Raw genomic sequence first — 18,991 nt, forward strand, 5'->3', positions numbered from 1 at the left:
TGGGCAGAAGTTCTCAGCCCTCTGTGTTCATTCACGTAACCTGTGTGATTCTTTATAGAAACGCGTCTTGCCGCACCTTGATCGGCAACTCCGTGAGCGGATCCACCATCAGCATTAAAAAAAGAATCTCCAGGACTTGCCCGGCGGCCCAGTGGTTAAGACTCCGCGTTTCCAATGCAGGGGGCGTGGGTTTGATCCCTGGTTGGGGAACTAAGATCCCACATGCCACAAGGCGTGGCCAAAAAATTAAAAAAAAAAAAAAAAGGATTCTCCATAGGTGGCTGGATCAGCACCCATGGGGCACCTTAAACATGCAGAGGACTTGCCCTCCCTTCACAGACTATAGGTCTGAGGAAAAGCCCCAGAATCAACATATTTCTATGGTTACATGAGGCAGTCTATCTTTGAATGGTTACATGAGGCAGTCTATCTTTGAATGCTGGGAATACAAGCTGAATTTAAACAGTCTTTTATTTTATTTTATTTTTGAGATTATATTCTTCTTTTTTAATTAATTAATTTATTCTTGGCTGCGTTGGGTCTTTGTTGCTGCGCGTGGGCTTTCTCTATTTGCGGCTAGCGGGGGCTACTCTTCGTTGCGCTGCGCAGGCTTCTCATTGCAGTGGTTTCTCTTGTTGTGGAGCACGGGCTCTAGGCGCGTGGGCTCAGTAGTTGTGGCTCGCGGGCTCCAGAGCACAGGCTCAGTAGTTGTGGCGCACTGGCTTAGCTGCTCCATGGCATGTGGGATCTTCCCGGACCAGGGCTCGAACCCGTGTCCCCTGCATTGGCGGGCAGATTCTCAACCAGTGCGCCACCAGGGAAGTCCCTAAATAGTCCTTTAAAGTGAGGCTGACACACTACAGGGTATGCTTCTTTGAGAGTAAAATTACTTGCTAATACTTGTTAGTATTTAAAAGTAGAAGTATCTTTCCTTAAAAGTTTGAAATTTGGAACATAAGCACATTTGCCCTAGAAGGATTAGGCCGATGTTAGCAGAGCTGGATGCTTTTTCTCAGGGAGTTGGAGGTTCCTTTGGGAAACCCGGATGAGAGGAGAAGGTGGAGATAAAGAGCGAAGGAGGGGAGCGCAGACCAGGCTGCCCAATTCTTTTCAGCACACCCAGTGTCAGGTGGCAACTGCTTCAATGCTTAAACCTTTAGCCACTCTAGCAAAAACAGTGGTTTAAAAATCTCTGCTAGCAATAAATATTGTTTTGAGGCAAGAAAATAAATAGAACAGATTGTGAAAGATTATTTATAGAAAGCACTTTAAAATTTTCTTCTTAGATTGTGTGGCTGTCTGTAAGCAATTGTGTAATGAAATAAAGTCTAAAAAATAAATTAGGGTATAAATATACCTTATTATCACATTCCTGTCCTTTATTTTTATTTATTTCTTTTCTTCTCCCAAAATCAATTATGATATCATTTTAACAATTATAACCTCAAGAACCAAGAGTAGTGAAACTTAACAATTTGAGTGAAAATGTCTAATATTGGTTTAGATGAGATTATAGCTTAGTTCATCAGTCTATTAGATGTTGAACAAGTCTGTTAAGAATAAGTTGGACTTCAAATTAGAAAAGAAGTAGAACAGACTAACTGAATTTATTATCATAAGTATTTAGTCTAAGAAATAGTTATTATAAAATAGTTATAGTTATAAAATATTGGCTATATTGTAGCTTATTTTATACCTAACAGTTTGTACCTTTTAATCCCCACCCCTATCTTGCCCCTCCCCCTTCCCTCACCCCACTGGTAACCACTAGTTTGTTTTCTGTAGCTGTGAGTCTGTTTCTGTTTTGCTATATTCACTAGTTTGTTGTATTTTTTAGATATAAGTGATATCTTATTCCACATATAAGTGATAACACAGTATTTGTCTTTCTCTGTCTGACTTATTTCACTTAGCATAATAATATACTCCAAGTCCCTCCATGTTGTTGCAAATGTCAAAATTTTATTCTTTTTTCTGGCTGAGTAGTATTCCATTCTAGATATAGACCACATCTTCTTTATCCATTCATCTGTTGATGGACACTTAGGTCTGACAACCCAGTTTTAAATATATGAGTGAAGGACTTGAAAAAGCACTTTTAGAAAAGTTACCTAAATGGCCAATCAACAGGAAAAGCGGCTCAGGACCATCAGTCACTAGGGACGGACCAGAGTGAGATGGCACCAGGCACCCCTCCCTCCCCCGCGAATGGCTAAAAATTACAGGCTGTGGCGAGATGGCGCTCCTGCTGATGAGTTAAATCTACAATCACTTTGGAAAATTGTTTGCCGGTGTCTACTGAAGCTAAACATGCAAACATCCTATGACCCAGGGTGTCCCTCCTGGTATATACCCAACAGAAACGAGAGGCTATGCACACCAAAAAGTTGTACGAGAATATTCATAATGATCTAAATGGAAACCTACCATTATCTGCCCGTAGTGAGATGGACAGACTGCATGTCATACAACCAGAGTACTGCACAGCGGTGCAAAATGGCAAGCTACTGACCGCTCAATACGGGTCAGTCTCTTAGGATACGACGTGGAGCACAAGAGGCCAGACCCCAAAGCACACGCCACAGGCTTCCATTTACGTACTCGGGTAATATTGGTGATGAGGCAGAACTAGTCTGTGTCATAGAGATCAGGGCAGTAATTACCTTCAGGGCTTGGCATGGACTGGAAGGGGCCCGAGGAACCACCAGGTCACTGGAACTATTTCACACCTTGACCTGGGGGGTGGCTCCACAGATGTGGCCGGTTGTATTGTACAAAGACGGCTGCGTCAATTTCTCCCTTCCCACAAGGTTTTCACAACGTGGACTTGAGGCTCCTGTTGAGGTGCGAGGTGGATAGTCCCTCCCTTTGAACGTGAGCAGACCTTTGTGATCCCTCGATCCATAGAGATAGGACCACGGAAAGACCGTGCGCACTTCCGCCTGGACGCTCCAGCGGCGAACCCAGCCTCCAGATGCCGTGACGAAGCCCAAACCATCCCGAGGAGGGGACGCGTGGAGAGGTTCCGGCCGGCTCCTGACCCGCAGAGCCCTCACGCCACGAAGGGGCTTCGTCCACTGCTTCTGGCGGCTGGTGAGGCAGCGCTGGTGACGGGAGCGAGTGCACGCATAAAGAGTAAGTGAAATGTGTACTTGGGGTCTGTGCACTTAGCTCTGTGTAGGCTACAGCTCAACTTTTTAAAAAGAACCATCCAAACCCTCCTAAAGAAGAAAAAGAAGGCAGTGGGGCTTACCCACCAGTTGAAAGGCTATCTGTAAAATAGCCTACAATCAAGGGTGAAGTGTGGTGACTTCCCTGGCAGTCCAGTGGTTAGGACTCGTGGTTAGGTACTAGCACTGCAAGGGGCATGGCTTCCATCCCTGGGCGGAGAACTAAGATCCCGCATGCTGCTCAGTGCAGCCAAAAAAAAAAAAAGGGAGGGGGTGGGATGAAGTGTGGTGTTAGCCCAGGAAGTGACACCCTGGACAATTGAACAGGATACAGAGCCCAGAAGGATACACACCCATAGATGGGCTTTGATAAATAAGAGAAGTGGCATGATGGGTCCTTGGAGAAAGACATGCAATAAAGGAGGCAGGAAAACCCCAGGACAAAAAATTAGATCCTTTATTACACTCAAAAAGCATCTCCAAATGGATTCAGAAACAAAATGTCAAAAGCAAAAGTTTAAAACTTTAGAAGAAGATACACGTGAATATCTATGTGACCTCGGGATAGGAAAGAATTTCCTAAACAACACACTCACAAACCTTGACCATATAAAAGAAAAGATTGATACATTTGACTACATTACAATTAAGGACTTTTACACGATAAAATATAACTTAATGAAGGTGAAAGGACAAGCTGCAAACTGGGAGATAATTCTCACTGCACTCAAAACCAACCAAAGACAAGTGTCAGAATTTACAAAGAATTCCTAGGGTTCAGGAAGCAAAACCAAACAACCCAACAGCAAAATGGGCAAAAGACAGGAGCAGGTGCTTCCAGGAGAGTAGAGGGGCCAACAGACGCGGAGAGAGGCCCTCTGTGCTCACCGTCATTAAGGGACACGTTTCACGGTGAGATGGAATTTTGCACACATTTGACTGACCAAAAAAAATGTGTTGATAATTGCAAATGTCAGAGAAGACGTGCATCACCAGAACTCTTGCCAAGTTAAAATTCTGTGTCCCCGTGATCCAGATTCCATTCTCAGCTCTCCTCCCAGGAGGGTCCCCTGGGTGTGCGGACAGGAGGCCTGTTTGTCAGAGCGAACGTGGGAGCAGCCCAAAGGCCCGACAACGGGAGAAGAGAACGGATAATGTATGATGTAATCACACAATGAAAGATTCTACCATGGAGCCATTCACTATCTACAGCTGCTCGCAGAATATAAACAAAGCTCAGGAATGTAATGTTGAATAGGAAAAATCAAGTCCCAGAACTAAAAACTAAATGAACACCAAGTGCAGAATCATGTTTACCTCAGATGGAGGCGGAAGAGGCTGAGGTACTGGCTGTTCCAGTTCTTGGACTGGCTGGTGGTGCAGAGTGTTCCCTATATTTCTACTATAATCTTAAAGGAAAAGAGCATCCATCAGGGGCCAATGCAGAGAGTGTGTGGCGAAGCACAGATTTCGATAAATCCAGCCTGTGCACGTGAGGTCTGGAATCTACTAAAATATTTGTTAACAAAGAGAGGGGGAAGGCTGAAGAGGCAGAGTACGGAGGGTTTTTAGGGCCATGAAACTACTCTGTATTATACACATCGTCACACATTTGCCCAAACCCCAAAGTGTGCAACACTAAGAGTGACCCTAATATAAACTATGGACTTCGGGGCACAATGATGCATCAGTGCAGGTTCATCATTTGTGACAAATGCACCACTCTGGCGGGGATGTTGGTGGGGGAGATTTGCGTGTGTGAGGACAGGGCGTGTATGGGAAATCTCTATACTTCTGCTTCATCTTGTTGTGAACCTAAAACTGCTCTAAAAAATAGTCTAATAAAAAAATGTTTAAGAGAGAGGGCTGGGACAATTTACAATAGCCAGGTCATGGAAGCAACCTAAATGCCCATTGACAGACGAATGGATAAAGAAGATGTGGTACATGTATACAGTGGAATATTAACTCAGCCATAAAAAGGGACGAAATTGGGTCATTTGTAGAGACGTGGATGGACCTAGAGTCTGTCATACAGAGTGAAGTCAGAAAGAGAAAAACAAATATCATATACTAACACATATATGTGGAACCTAGAAAAATGGTACAGATGAATTGGTTTGCAGGGCAGAAATAGAGACACAGATGTAGAGAACAAACATATGGACACCAAGGGGGGAAAGTGGGTGGAGGTGGTAGTGTGATGAACTGGGAGATTGGGATTGACATGTATACATGATGGGTATAAAATGGATGACTAATAAGAACCTACTGTATAAAAAATAATTAAATAAAATAAATTTTTTTTAAAAAGAGAGAGAGAGGGCTGGGGAGAGAATTGAGGAGGAAGAAGAGTTGCTATTAAATATTTTACATTGTTTTTGGCTTGACCAGCCAGCATATCCTCCTCTGTAAATCACAAGTGCTGTCTGTGTCAGAGGACCCAGCTATGTCAGGACCCAGCCCACCCACTCCAGGGAAGGGCACCTGTGAGACATGCCCAGCTGGTCCTCAGCACCAGGTGAGGGAGAACGTGGACCTGAGTGCCCTGAAGAGCCAGCCCAGAGCACATCCCATGTCACACGGGTCCTCACGGCACCCACACAGCAGTTGTCACCATCCTGTGCCTCAGCTGAACAGGAGAGCTGCCTCTGCACCTGCCCTCACAACAGAGGGAGACACTTCAAGCTTGGTCATTTCCCTCTCAATGAGCCAGAGTCCTGGAGGGACAACTAGCACCTTGGTTTAATTCCCAGAGCATCCGCCCTCCAGCTTTGCAATCAGGGCTTCCCTGGAAGTGGGAATGCAGGAGTGAAGGCCTCTGCTCAGCCCACCTCCCCTCTGGCCGTATGGGCCACTGTCACTGGGACATAAGGCTCTGCTGGAATCCCCTGGGATGGTCTGGCTGCGGCTGAAAGATTCTGCCCTGGCTGGAGGCTGCAGGCGACAGGGGCCAAGGCAGCCCAGTGCCCAGAGCTGCCCCCTGCACCTGGCTGCACTTCAGCTGCCCCTGATAAGGGGCGAGGTCCAGGGGGTGGGTATTAATGGGCAGGTCTTGACCAGCCTTTTGTCTAAACACAGGCTGATTATTCTCATGAGGTATTAATAGGTATTAATTAAAAGAATTTCATGGTTAAGTAAGTTTAGGACAAGTTGGGATAAACATGTTTCTTTGCTGTAGGACTTTAGGGCCTTTAACATTTCAATGTGCATCGTGAATCTTTCCCAGGGGGCAGCATTTCCTAAACTTATTTGACCACAGAACTCCTTTTATGGGGCGGGGAGCGTCTCTGGGTATTGCTGTTTTGTGGAACAGTCCAGGAAGTAAAAAGGCAGAGGTCTCAATAGCTAAGACAACGGCTGGTCTATAAGTCTCTGGAATTTACTAGATCTTGACTAGATCTCCAGCCTAAACCAATGACAGCCTGGCAAGAGGGTGACTCAAGCAGTATTTTTTTTTTAATTGAGATGTAACATCAAACAGTAAAGTACACAAATATACTTAACATACGTGTACATCTATGTAACTACCACCCAGATGCACCACTCTGTCTCCAGTCAAAACAGCACATACACACACACACACACACAGGTAACTACTATTTCGATTTTTATCACCAGAGACTAGACATGTCAGGCAGAAACTTACTGATGCCATTCCAAGACAAAACCCAGGGAGAAACCAAGTAATAGAAAGACCAAAAACAAGCAGAATTCTCTTGAGAAAAAAGATCCCATTTGAAACTTAAGCTTCCATCTCAACAAGAATCTGTCTCCTGCCCATAAGGTGCCAAATTCCGATATTTGGATAAGTGTGGCCAGCAGCTGACTGAGCGTACGTAATGTGTTATAGTTAAAAACTGTTTTTCAGTTATAATAATATTAATTCTCAGTCCTTGATCTTGCAATAATTTCTTCATGCTTATCAAGTGTAGCATTTGGAAATTTTAGTAACTTGTCAAAAACTGTGGTCTACAGTCTACATGGTCTACAAGACACAGAAAACAAGGAGCCAGCTGCAACCAGAACTGGATGGAAATAAATGAAGGGTAGGGCTTCCCTGGTGGCGCCGTGGTTGAGAGTCCGCCTGCCGATGCAGGGGACACGGGTTCGTGCCCCGGTCCGGGAAGATCCCACTTGCCGCGGAGCGGCTGGGCCCGTGAGCCATGGCCGCTGAGCCTGCGCGTCCGGAGCCTGTGCTCCGCAACGGGAGAGGCCACAACAGTGAGAGGCCTGCGTACCGCAAAAAAAAAAAAAAAAAAAAAAAGTATATGTATGTGTATGTATTTATAAGAAAAGGCCTAGTGGGCTCTATACAGAGATGTTAGTACTTATAGCTGAGTAGGAGGATTGCATGTGATTTGTATGTTTTACATTCCTTTCCTTATTTTCCAAATGTTTTACAATGAATATATGTAACTCATAATCAGAGCCAAGACGCTATTTTACAAAAATGAAAACAAATGGAATGCATCCATATACAATCAATCTCCCTAACCTTACAAAGAGTCTCTTTTGAGTTTACATTTATTTTTCTCTTCCAGTTCTCTCTGGAGTCTAGGCCATAAAAACAAAAGCAAACAAAACACAAAAACAAGAAACTCTATGGCAAAAAGACTGGAGTCAGTTCAATCAAATATGATGCTTCTTAGACTTTCTCTCCCTCTAGTTCTGGGTCCATAATCAAGGGAAAGGAGAAAATAAAGCACAAGGTCTTCAGGTGTGTGTGTGTGTGTGTGTGTGTGTGTGTGTGTGTGTGTTGGTGGGGAATAGAGGATAGGGAAATAGAAATAGATCAGGTATATTGTGGACCCCAAAGTGAGGAAACTTGAGTTAATGGATGCTGTTTTCCAAGGAAGCCCTGTCTGAATTGATAAAGGAAGTAATCCACAGATTGTGTCTCACACTCTCAAAGGAACAAACAAAAAGACTCACAAGAATTGTAACTAAAAAAATGAGCCATAATAATGGTCGAGGCTTTTGAGATCTCATAGCGGGTACCTCCTGGGATAAACAGCATATAGCAAGCGATAGCTGATTTCTTCCATTCACTCAAGGTAAGTGTTGTGGGAAGTAGACCCACAAGCTGAACAGGCCCATCTTTCCTCTATTATAAAATTAAGCCATTGCTGTACCATTCTGCTTGGACAACACTCTTAATCTCAGATAGAACCATTATTAGGATAATCAAAAGTCATTTAGAAGAATATCCTAAAAGGTATTTCAAAGTGATACTCAAGTAACTTGAATCTTGGGAGAGTCTCATGTATAGGATAATAATAATTGGTGACAACAGAAGCAAATATTTATATGTTCTAGGTACTCTTCTAAGCCCTTTATATACAATAACTCATTTAATCCTCACGACAACAACCCTATGAGGAAGGTACTGTTTTTATCCCCATTTTACAGAGGAAGAAAGTGATCCACCAAATGTCTGCCCAACATCACACTGCCAGGAAGAGGGAAAACTGGTGTTGAAACTCAGGCAGTGTGACTGCAGAGGCTGGACTCTTTAGACTATTAAAACTACTGCATCTTTAACTTGCTTTACTCTCCTTATCTGTCATCTTCCCCCATCTCTCCCCAGTGCCCGCCCCGCACTCTTTGCCTGGTCCCGCACCTGCTGACTACTGCCTTCCCCATCAACCCAGTCCAAAAGCATCCCCAACAACTTACATAGTAATAATTTTCATATTCAGAGAAGCTTCTAATCGATGACCTAATAAATGTGCCCTGCAGAAAAGACCAATGAATTTTAGGTTTTTTTTGTTGTTGTTGTTGTTTTTGCGGTACTCGGGCCTCTCGCTGTTGTGGCCTCTTCTGTGTTGTGGAGCACAGGCTCCGGACACGCAGGCTCAGTGGCCATGGCTCACGGGCCCAGCCGCTCCGCGGCATGTGGGATCTTCCCGGACCGGGGCACGAACCCGTGTCCCCTGCATCGACAGGCAGACTCTCAACCACTGTGCCACCAGGGAAGCCCAAGTTTTTTATTTTCCTAAATGAACAACTACTTTGTGTTCCCAAGCTGAGGTCCATAGACTTGTTTATGAGGAAAGAGGTATATGGGCCTCCTGTTACACACATCATTTAATACTTTGAAGATTCTGAGATCAAGTTTAAGAATGATACATCAAATATTGTCAATTAAATATTAATATGCAAAACCCTTGCAACCCCCGAAATTTTCCAAGATGAGAAGAGAGATTCTAGGAAGCCTATTACCCATGCATAGTGCCTAACTGGGATTCTAAAAAAAATTCTCTGTTAAAAAGAGATCAGTCTCTTTTTTTTTTTAAATTTATTTATTTTTGGCTGTGTTGGGTCTTTGTTGCTGCGCACGGACGTTCTCTAGTTGCAGCGAGCAGGGGTACTCTTCATTGCGGTGCATGGGCTTCTCATTGCGGTGGTTCCTCTTGTTGCGGAGCACGGGCTCTAGGTGTGCGGGCTTCAGTAGTTGTGGCACGTGGGCTCAGTAGTTGTGGCGCACAGGCTTAGTTGCTCCGCGGCATGTGGGATCTTCCCGGACCAGGGCTCGAACCCGTGTCCCCTGCATTGGCAGGAGGATTCTTAACCACTGCACCACCAGGGAAGTCCTCTTTTTTTTGTATTTTATTTTATTTTATTTTTGGTGGTGCTGCGCGGCTTACGGGATCTTAGTTCCCTGACCAGGGATTGAACCTGTGCCCTCAGCAGTGAAAGTGCAGTGTCATACCACTGGACCACCAGGGAATTCCCCAAAAAGAGATTAATCTTAGTGGATTAGAGTTTCTAAATGCTTGAAGACAAATAATAGGTAGATGAACTCCTCATAGCTTTAAACAAGTTGAATCCTACCTGGAGGTCATGGCGGGAGTGGGTGGAAGGCATTTAACAAAGTTGCTAAAATGATCAGTTAATGCATGTTTTTTCAGTGAGCAAAGACCAGAAGAGAAACCCTAGGATTTAATTGACAGACCCTTCATTCTCTCTCTGGTCTCCAAGGGGGGTTTATTTGCCTATGTTGTTGGGTAGGTCAAATAGGAATCTAAGTTCTACTTCCTTTTTTCTGTTACTGGATCACACCACATGCTGATTTGGGGTCCACAGGTTTAGGGATGAACAGGAATGAATGTGCACAAGACCTGGGAAAAGGCTACCCTAGCCCTAGAATGATCAAGGTTAATACTCCACCCCACCTCCTCTGGACACTTAATCTGAACGACGGCACATTTATAACGTGCACAGGCATTTATAGGCCTGTTTCTGCATTTCCGGGGTTACGCCTTGAGCTAAGAGACATTCAACCACATTTTGTCTTACAAAATTGTAGGTATCCCAATAAATGCAATTTTACGGTGCTCCGGAGAATTGGATTAATTCAATGTATTCATGCCCTTTCATGTGCCATTCTTTGTAAGGACTGTTCAATATGTAGCTATGTCTCTTTGTCCCTTTGGCAATGTATGAGCTTTGCTCAGAATCTGTTCACTCATCCATTCATTCAATAAATATTTATTGTGCATCTACTCTGGGCCACTGAACAACAGCACTTGTTATTTTGTGCCATATTAGCCTACTTCCTACAAATACAATGATGTATGATATACCGATGGCATTTTTCCTGCCACCCTGATTAGGATTCGTTCACTAATCAAGAGCTATTTAAGTAGAGAACTGTGTAAAAAGGCAGCATAAACAGCATACAAGTTTAATTGGGTACACTTCATAAATATTGGGAAGTACGCAAACCACATACAGTGAACTAACTTTTGTTGTTGTTCTGAGATGCAAATACCCAGTACAATTTTTCAGCAGATTATTCAGGTGAAATTATTTTGAGCTAAAAATTCATATTGCAAATACCATATGATAGGGCATGATGCTAGAAGCTTAATGCACATGATAAAAATTTGAATAGAACCAGAGTGAGTTTATAAGGGCACAACGCTTTTATATACTCCAGACCTCCCACACTTCCTGGGGGGTTTCACACATTCTCTCCTCCAGGCAGAATACCCTGGAGCAGCCAGACATTTCACGATCACTTTACCGTTCCTCATGGCTAAGTGTTTTAGGATGCCTCTGTAATATCCCCGCTCCCTCTTACAGGAAGCCCGCCTCACAGACTTGTACACTCTAGGTCCTTTGGGATAGTCAAAGCTGGATACCGAGTTCAATGCCAAGATATGGTAGAAACTGGAACGTAAACCGAAGCAAGGTATCTTGACAAGAGAAACACTAGGAATCTTTTGTGTTCCTTTGCTTTTATGCATTTTCACTGTACTGAGGGAAGGCAGAATTGGAAGGTGAAGACTATATTCTTAGCTGAGGTGGAGGGGGAGTGCAGTAAAAGCTTTGCAGGACTTTCCCTCTTTGTGTTAGGCTCGGACAGCAGTTGACGATTATATCAGTTTGCTGGGGCTGCCTTAATAAAGTACCACAAACTCGGTGGCTTAACACAACAGAAATGTAATGCCTCAGGTCTGGAGGCTGAGTCTGAAATCAAGGTGTCAGCAGGACTCAGGCTCCTTCTGCTTCTGGAACACATAGGAGGATCCTTCCTTGCCTCTTCTAGCTTCCGGTGGCTTCCCGGGGATCTCCGGCATCCTTTGGCTCGCAGCTGCGTCTCTCCAGTCTCTGCCTTTCTCATCACACAGCATTCGCCCTGTGTTGTCTCTGCCTCCACGTGACTGTCTTCCTAGGAGGACACCAGTCACATTGGATTGGGGCCCATCCGCCTCCAACATGACCTCCTGTTGGCTAATCACGTCTGCAACAATCTTATTTCCAAAAAAGATCACATTCTGAGATGCTGGGGGTTAATACCTTTTTAGGAGGACACGATTCAAATCATAACAACAATGAGGGTGTATGATAGATACCACAGGGGCAATAAAATGTTCTGAGAGTCACTGAGTAAAATGGTGTCTGTGTCCTCTATTATGCCAAGGGCCCCAAGTGACTGGAGCTAGTGGCAAGAAAATTTCTGGAACCGGTAACAGCACTGGTCTTAAAAAGAGGTGGTGTGACTTCTTAGATGTTTATCCTAAATAAAGATGTAGTATTGTAACAGGTGGTTAGTAAATAATGACATTTCTAGAATTAAAAAGACTGATAACGTTCTAAGGAAGAGCAGGAATAATTTAAAAGATTATGGTCAATAGGCAATATATTTTTCTTAATCGCTTGTTTCTAATCCATGTAATAGATCACTGAGTAAAGGGTTAGTAAGAGGTAGGTTTGAGTCTTGAGTCATACTGGCTGATTCAGCAAATCACCTCACCCCTCTGAAACTCCTTTATCCACCTAGTAATTTGTTCTATAGTGGAAGTATACATCATTGCCTACCCCACCAGTGCCTTACAAACTGTCCTTGCTGAGTAAGAAGGAACCACATTTATACGTTATTCCACCCTCTGAAACACAGATTGAGGTGAGCAACTGATTCTGGGAAACCCACCCAGAGACTTCCTTCAGTGACTTCTACTGCCTCCAAAAGATGGACAGGCCAATCATAATTCTGTCAAGAATTTGAAATTGGGAAACAAGAAACTAGGAAGTGTTAAAGGAAGAACTAGAGCTGTAAAATAATGAGATAAAACTAGAGCTAGAAAGGCCCTTGATGGTCTTCATGGAAAATAATCATAAAGTCTAGAATGGTGCAGAGAAAAGCAGAACTGTCATGACTGAAATTTCCTGGTTCATATGTGAGAGTTGCCTCCATTCTTTTTCTCTTTGGTTTTCTGCAGTTTGAATATGATACGGCAACGTGTGGGTTTTTCTTTTTGTTTTTGGTATTTCTCCTCTTTGGTGTTGTCTAAGCTTCCCAGATCTGTGGTTTGGCTTTTGTCATTAATTTTGGATAGCCCTCAGGCATTATTACTTGAAATAATTCTTCTCTCTCTTCTTCCAGTATTCCGATGACTTGTATGTTTCATCTTTTGAAATTGGTCCACAGTCCTTGGATGTTCTGTTTCATTTCTTCATTCTTTTTTTATCTTGAATTTCAGTTTGTGAAGTGTCTAATGGCCTATTTCCAAGCTCACTGATCCTTTTTCTTGGCTGTGTCAAATCTACAGATGAGCCCATTGAATGCACTCTTCGTGTCTGTTACAGTGTTTTGATTTCTAGCAAAATTCTTTGCTAGATTCTTTCAGAGTTTCCATCTCTCCACTTACATCACCCATCTGTTCTTGCCTGTCATCTATTTTTTTCTTTAGGGCCTTTAATATATTAATCATAGTTATTTTAAATTCCTTGTTTGATCATTCCAACATCTGTGCATCTGTGACTCTGGTTCTGATGATTAAGACTATGTTTTTTTCGGGACTTCCCTGGTGGTCCAGTGGGTAAGACTCTGTGCTCCCAATGCAGGGGGACTGGGTTCGATCCTTGGTCAGGGAACTAAGATCCCACATGCCCACATGGCACAGACAAAAAATAAATAAATAAAAGAAAATTTAAAAAATAAAATAAGACATCATTAAAAACAAAAAAGACAATTTTTTGTCTTGCCTTTTGGCCTCCCTTGTAATTTTTGGCTGAAATCCAGACATGACATATCAAGTAGCAGGAACTGAGGTAAATAAGCCTTTAGCGTGAGGATGTATGCTAATCTAAGGGTTGGGGTACATGTAATGGTTGCTGGAAGTGCCAGAGGCTTCAAATCCCTCTAGCATCCCTGCTTTTGTCTCCCCGCCTTGACTTTGGGCTTCCCTGAGTAGCCCTCCTCAGAGAGTCTGTGTCTTGCGACTTTTTCAACTGTAATCTTGTCATTATATTGGAGCCCTGTTAGTGTGCTGGTCACGTGTTGGGGAAGGAGAATTTTATAATCTTCTGATTAAATGTCAGTCTGTTAAGTGGTCCTGCATCCCTGGGCTTTGATCTTTACAAGCCTTTCTCCAGCAGTGTAGCTTCTCCCACCCCTACTTCTTATTCCACTCACTGGCTACAGAGTTTCCAATCTGTTCAATATTTCCTTAAAACCCCGACCCCTGCTGACGATGTCCCCCTCCCCACTTTAGGTGAGAAAAAAAGCACTAGGCGGGATGGAGGTGGGAGGAATGCCCTTGCCCCAGCTGGGATAAGGCGCTAGCAACGTCCTTTTTCCTGCAGAGTAGGTCTTACGGAGAAGGCTCTGGAGTTTTACACATGATTACTCTTCACCGGCTCCTGCGGGGGTCATGAGGGTTTTTTCTCGCATCTTCGCTTCGTGACAACACGGTTTCTGGAAGTAAAAGCCCACGCAAGTGGGGGGCTCCCGTAAGACCGCGGCCCTCAGGAGTTTCTCACTCTCCTATTAGTTCACACTCAGACTTCAGTAGTTCTACAAAATAACCACTTTAGTGTCCCTACCAGTTTACGGCCCCAAAGGTCTCTGCTCCAGGCAGGCAGATCTCGACTGACTCTCTGGATGCACGTGTCTGTCCAGATTTTGGGGTTGTGGTTTCTCTACGGGTCCAAGAAAAGTCATTGACTCTCAATTTGACTGGCTTTCTCTAAGTTGGAAGGATGGGAGTAGAGATTCCCGAGTTCTTTACATGTCAGAGTTTAAAATCAGAGTCTTTATTGCCTCCATTCTTGAAGGCTGAAGTTTGACTCCTTTGGATTTTCAGGAGACCTCTACATTTCAAATAAGTCTGTCTTCATTTGAGTTTGTCTTGAGTAGGTCAACCATGCAATCAAAAGACCTCTGTCGGGCTTCCCTGGTGGCGCAGTGGTTGAGAGTCCGCCTGCCGATGCAGGGGACGCGGGTTCGTGCCCTGGTCCGGGAAGATCCCACATGCCGCGGAGCGGCTGGGCCCGTGAGCCATGGCCGCTGAGCCTGCGCATCCAGAGCCTGTGCTCCGCAACGGGAGAGGCCACGACAGTGAGAGGCCCGCGCACCGCAAAAAATAAAAATAAAAAAAAGACCTCTGTCACAGCCCCTCCTCCCCCTCTTACCCCCTCTCTCTCCCCCTCCTTCCTCTTCTTTTTCTGTATAAAGCGGGTGGTTAGGTTAAAATAACTCTAAAATACCCTGTTAATCAGCTAGACATAAAAGGGAAATAATACCTACACAATACCGTACTTCACTTAACCACTCCTGTTTAGGCTACTGATCTCTTCCTGTTTTCAGATGCATCTTCACTATAAGGAAGGGTAAAAATAACCTAGGGGAAATATTTGGAAAACTGGATTAGGGAAAGATATTTTCAATAAATAAGAGTGTTAGAGTACTCACATAAGTTTGAAGATAAGTGACAGCTGGCTATATGAACTTCACTTGTGTGTTCTGGTGGTATATTAATAATTAAGTAATTAAACCTTTTCATGAAGATCACACTTTACAATAATACATCAATAACACTCATTTACTTATATCTCACTTTATTCCAAAACAGATTAAAGCATGTTTAGCAGACATTTGTTTTGTCTGCCTGGCATTCTACTTTATTCTGTGACTAACAACTCACTTATCTTGGAGAATGGGTCTTCCCCTGACTCCAGAAGTTTCCAGTCAGTCATAACATCATAACACCCCACACCACTGGCCACGGAGACAGACCCATGACTTGTCGGGCAGGCCAGTCTGAGTGTTTCCCCAAGACTCTCAGAGCTGGATCTCTGGAGACAGGGGAAGCCCTTCCCCTGGACCTGAGTGCCGCTGGTTGCTAGTTCTCCAGCTACGTGGAGAATGACGTCAAAACACAGAGAGGAAGAGATGGAGAATCCTAGCTTTGTTTGCAGCCCTGAAGCTTGCTGCACCCCTATGCTTCTCCCTGAATGATTAGATGAGCCAATAAAGTCCTCTTTTTGCCCAAGCTAGTAGGTTTCTGTCATTTCTGGACAAGAGTCCTGGCTAATACAGAGCTGACGTTAAGTTTTGTTTTGTAATGTCTAAAATATTATCTTCAACCATAAGCAGAAAAGTCTACTGGAAAAGAAATACCTTGAGGCACCATTCTCCAAAAGAGCAAAATCTAAGATATATGAGGTTACAGAGAAGAAAGGCCTTAAAGATAACATACTGAGCAGGATCTTACCATCTGAATTAGGTACAAATCCCTTACCCATTCTGTACCACAGAGGCATCCATAAATAAAGATAATACCTGAACTATCTTATGGAAATTATGAAATAAGGTTCATAAGGTACTCTGAGCAACTGGAAAATAGTATTTTTTTAAATCTAATGTATATAGTGTATCACATTTAGGCTCAGTGAATTTAGACAAATTTCTTAATATTCCTATTGCTCAATTCCTTTTCCTGTAAAATGGGAGTCATAATACCTTTAAGGGGTTGTTGATAGAATATTAGCAATCATATATGTGAAGCTGGGAGAGCACGACTCAACTGAAGACGATACTGCCAGACAAGGAGAGACTGCCAACTACCCAGGCATCTTTGCAGGGGTTGATAGACATTTTGAAAAGGGGGCTTGTGTGGGGGAAGTTTTCTGCAGAGATTGTGGGCTTGTATGCTGGGGGAAGAGACAGGAGAGCTGAGCTCAATGAGAGATGCTGTGGTAGTGGGTCCCGACCCCAGCCCTATGGACCAGCCCCTGTGAGAGGAGAGGCAGGGATCCTGTGCTCTGTGAACACAGCACTATTTCGGCAACTTAGGAGTTTCACAGTTTGGGACCATCTAAGCAGGGCAGCGTTCTCCTACAGGAACAGCGGCAGCTACAACAGTGGAGCCCAACAGAAGCCTGCGGGGAGTAAGCTGCACCCAAGAGTTAAGCTTGTTGGTGAATCAGTGAGGAATCCCTAGAACTTCCAAAAATACTTGAGGGGTCTGTGGTCCTGCCTGATGTGATGGAATCCTGAGTCAGCAAAATTTGGGTGTAAAAGTGACTCTATTCATAAGAAGACAGTGTTGATCCTTGAATAGTTAGGTTCCATATGTAACAAGATTTGGCACCAAAACATGGGCCCAATAACTGGCTTTAAGATATCATCCTAAGATATCCCTTTGTAGAATTCTAACCACACCTCAGATCAGCCAGGTGGACGGTACAGAGCTTTGAGGACGAGGTTGCATGATTGCCTCTGTGTTGGTTAAAAGCAACATTAACTGATTAAGCATTTAGACTTGCTGAGAGTAGAATAGTTTACCGACTTAGATGTGCCCTCACCTCGTTCTGTCAAGAAGCTGAGGGGGCTCAGCAAAATTATCTGCCCCCAGGGTACCTCTATGCATCAATTTTCAGGTAAATATTAATGTACTTTGACTCACAATAGCATCATCTACATTTTACATGACCAAGTTGAATTTTTCTGGAATCAAAAAAAAGCATCCAATATTGTATAACAGCTTTTGTGCCATTCTAATATTCTGTTATCAAACATACCACTAATGACCAAAAAGTGTACTTACATAAACCTCACGGGGCAGGAATTACAAATTCATGTCGCATGGGTTTTAAAAGTTCATAAATTTAGTAACCAAGTAACCAAAATACTACAACGAAGGAAAGAAAACCAAATAGTCTAGAGTCTCATTCTGAAGGTTCTTTTTCAAGGAAAATTTCGACTTGCTCATCATTTTCCAAGTCTTCCCTGAATAATGATGCTGACATTTAGTGAGTTTTCTAACACACTACATGAGTCACAGTGGCACCCCAAGATGTACCCCTTAGGTGAGTCACAGTGGCACCCCAAGATGTACCCCTTAGGTGAGAACTGGACTTTATGAGGAGTGTCATAAAGTTTGCCTTAGGAAGCATTTGTGCTTGTGAAGCCCCACGTGGATTGCTCCAGGAGCAGCTGAGCTCCAGCATCTGCATGGATGCGTAGACCACAGGAGTTGCTTCTCTTCTCGAAGCCCTTGCAGTTTACCAGTTCTTGGCAGTAGCATCGTGACTTCTATGATGGCAATCTACTGGATGAGTGCAATGTTAGAATTGTTGTCACTGATTCTTCCTGTTTTGTTTTCTTCCTGCATTAAAGACTTGATAACATAAACACTGAGGATCACATGTATTGTTCATGAGCTTTTGTCTTCAGTGTACACTGGGTAATAGCCACAAGAGCTTAGGGAAAGAGGTAATAGCCATCCTGGTGATTATGAAGAGACAATTCCCTTCTAGGTTGCACCGTGATAGCTACTGTTAACTGTGGCTGTACCTGTACAAGAAAGTGCAGTCATTTTATTGAAATTTGGTATTGTTTTAGCAAAATGTCTGTCAATTTTGGAGCTCAGTTTGGAACACAGCACATTTTTACCCACCTACGGAAATTAATGGTAATTATGCTTTTGACAAAAGCGAAGTCAGGTTTATTTTCAGAAAAGAACTACCCTTTTAAGACAGAGGAAGATGAACTCATTTAATCCTTACAACAACTCTAAGAGGTAGTAACTCTCCATCGTTAAATATTTATTTAGCACTTACTACGTTCAGGTACTCTCTGTGTATTAACTAACCTAGTCATTTCAAGAACTCTGGGTGAACACCATTGTCAACCCCTTTAATAATAAGGAAACTGAGGCACAGGGAGATTAAGTAGTCTGGCCAAACTAAAATTAAATGACGAGAATCTGTTTTATAAAACAAAGAGTGCCTACTGTAACATTTCTAACAACACCTACCAATTACTGAGTGCCAAGCAATTTAAATACAGTATCTCATTTAATTATTTCAACAACTCTGTAAAGCAGCTATTCTTACCCTAATTTTACAGATGAGAAAACTGGTGCATACAGAGGAGAAATAACCTGCCCCCCCAATCATATGGCTGGTTAGTGACAAAGCTGAGATTTGACTCTGCGGGTATCTAAACCTGTGCTTTTGACCAGGTCAGGGGTCCAGCACGGTAGAATTACAGGTGGGAAGGAGCGATGGCATTTTTGAGCTTA

The 18,991-nt window shown here is 43.4% G+C and overlaps 1 long non-coding RNA gene across 2 annotated transcripts in view; it reads left to right on the forward strand.

Annotated features, from left to right (window-relative positions):
• The window catches only part of LOC111187709 (uncharacterized), a 53,497-nt gene that overhangs the window by 27,600 nt on the left and 6,906 nt on the right, over positions 1 to 18,991 (forward strand). The window lies entirely within an intron of this gene.

The sequence above is a fragment of the Delphinapterus leucas genome, chromosome 5, assembly GCF_059928025.1.
Source record: "Delphinapterus leucas isolate spDelLeu-1000000601 "Yukka" chromosome 5, BTC_Dleu_Yukka2, whole genome shotgun sequence".
Taxonomy (NCBI): Eukaryota; Metazoa; Chordata; class Mammalia; order Artiodactyla; family Monodontidae; genus Delphinapterus; species Delphinapterus leucas.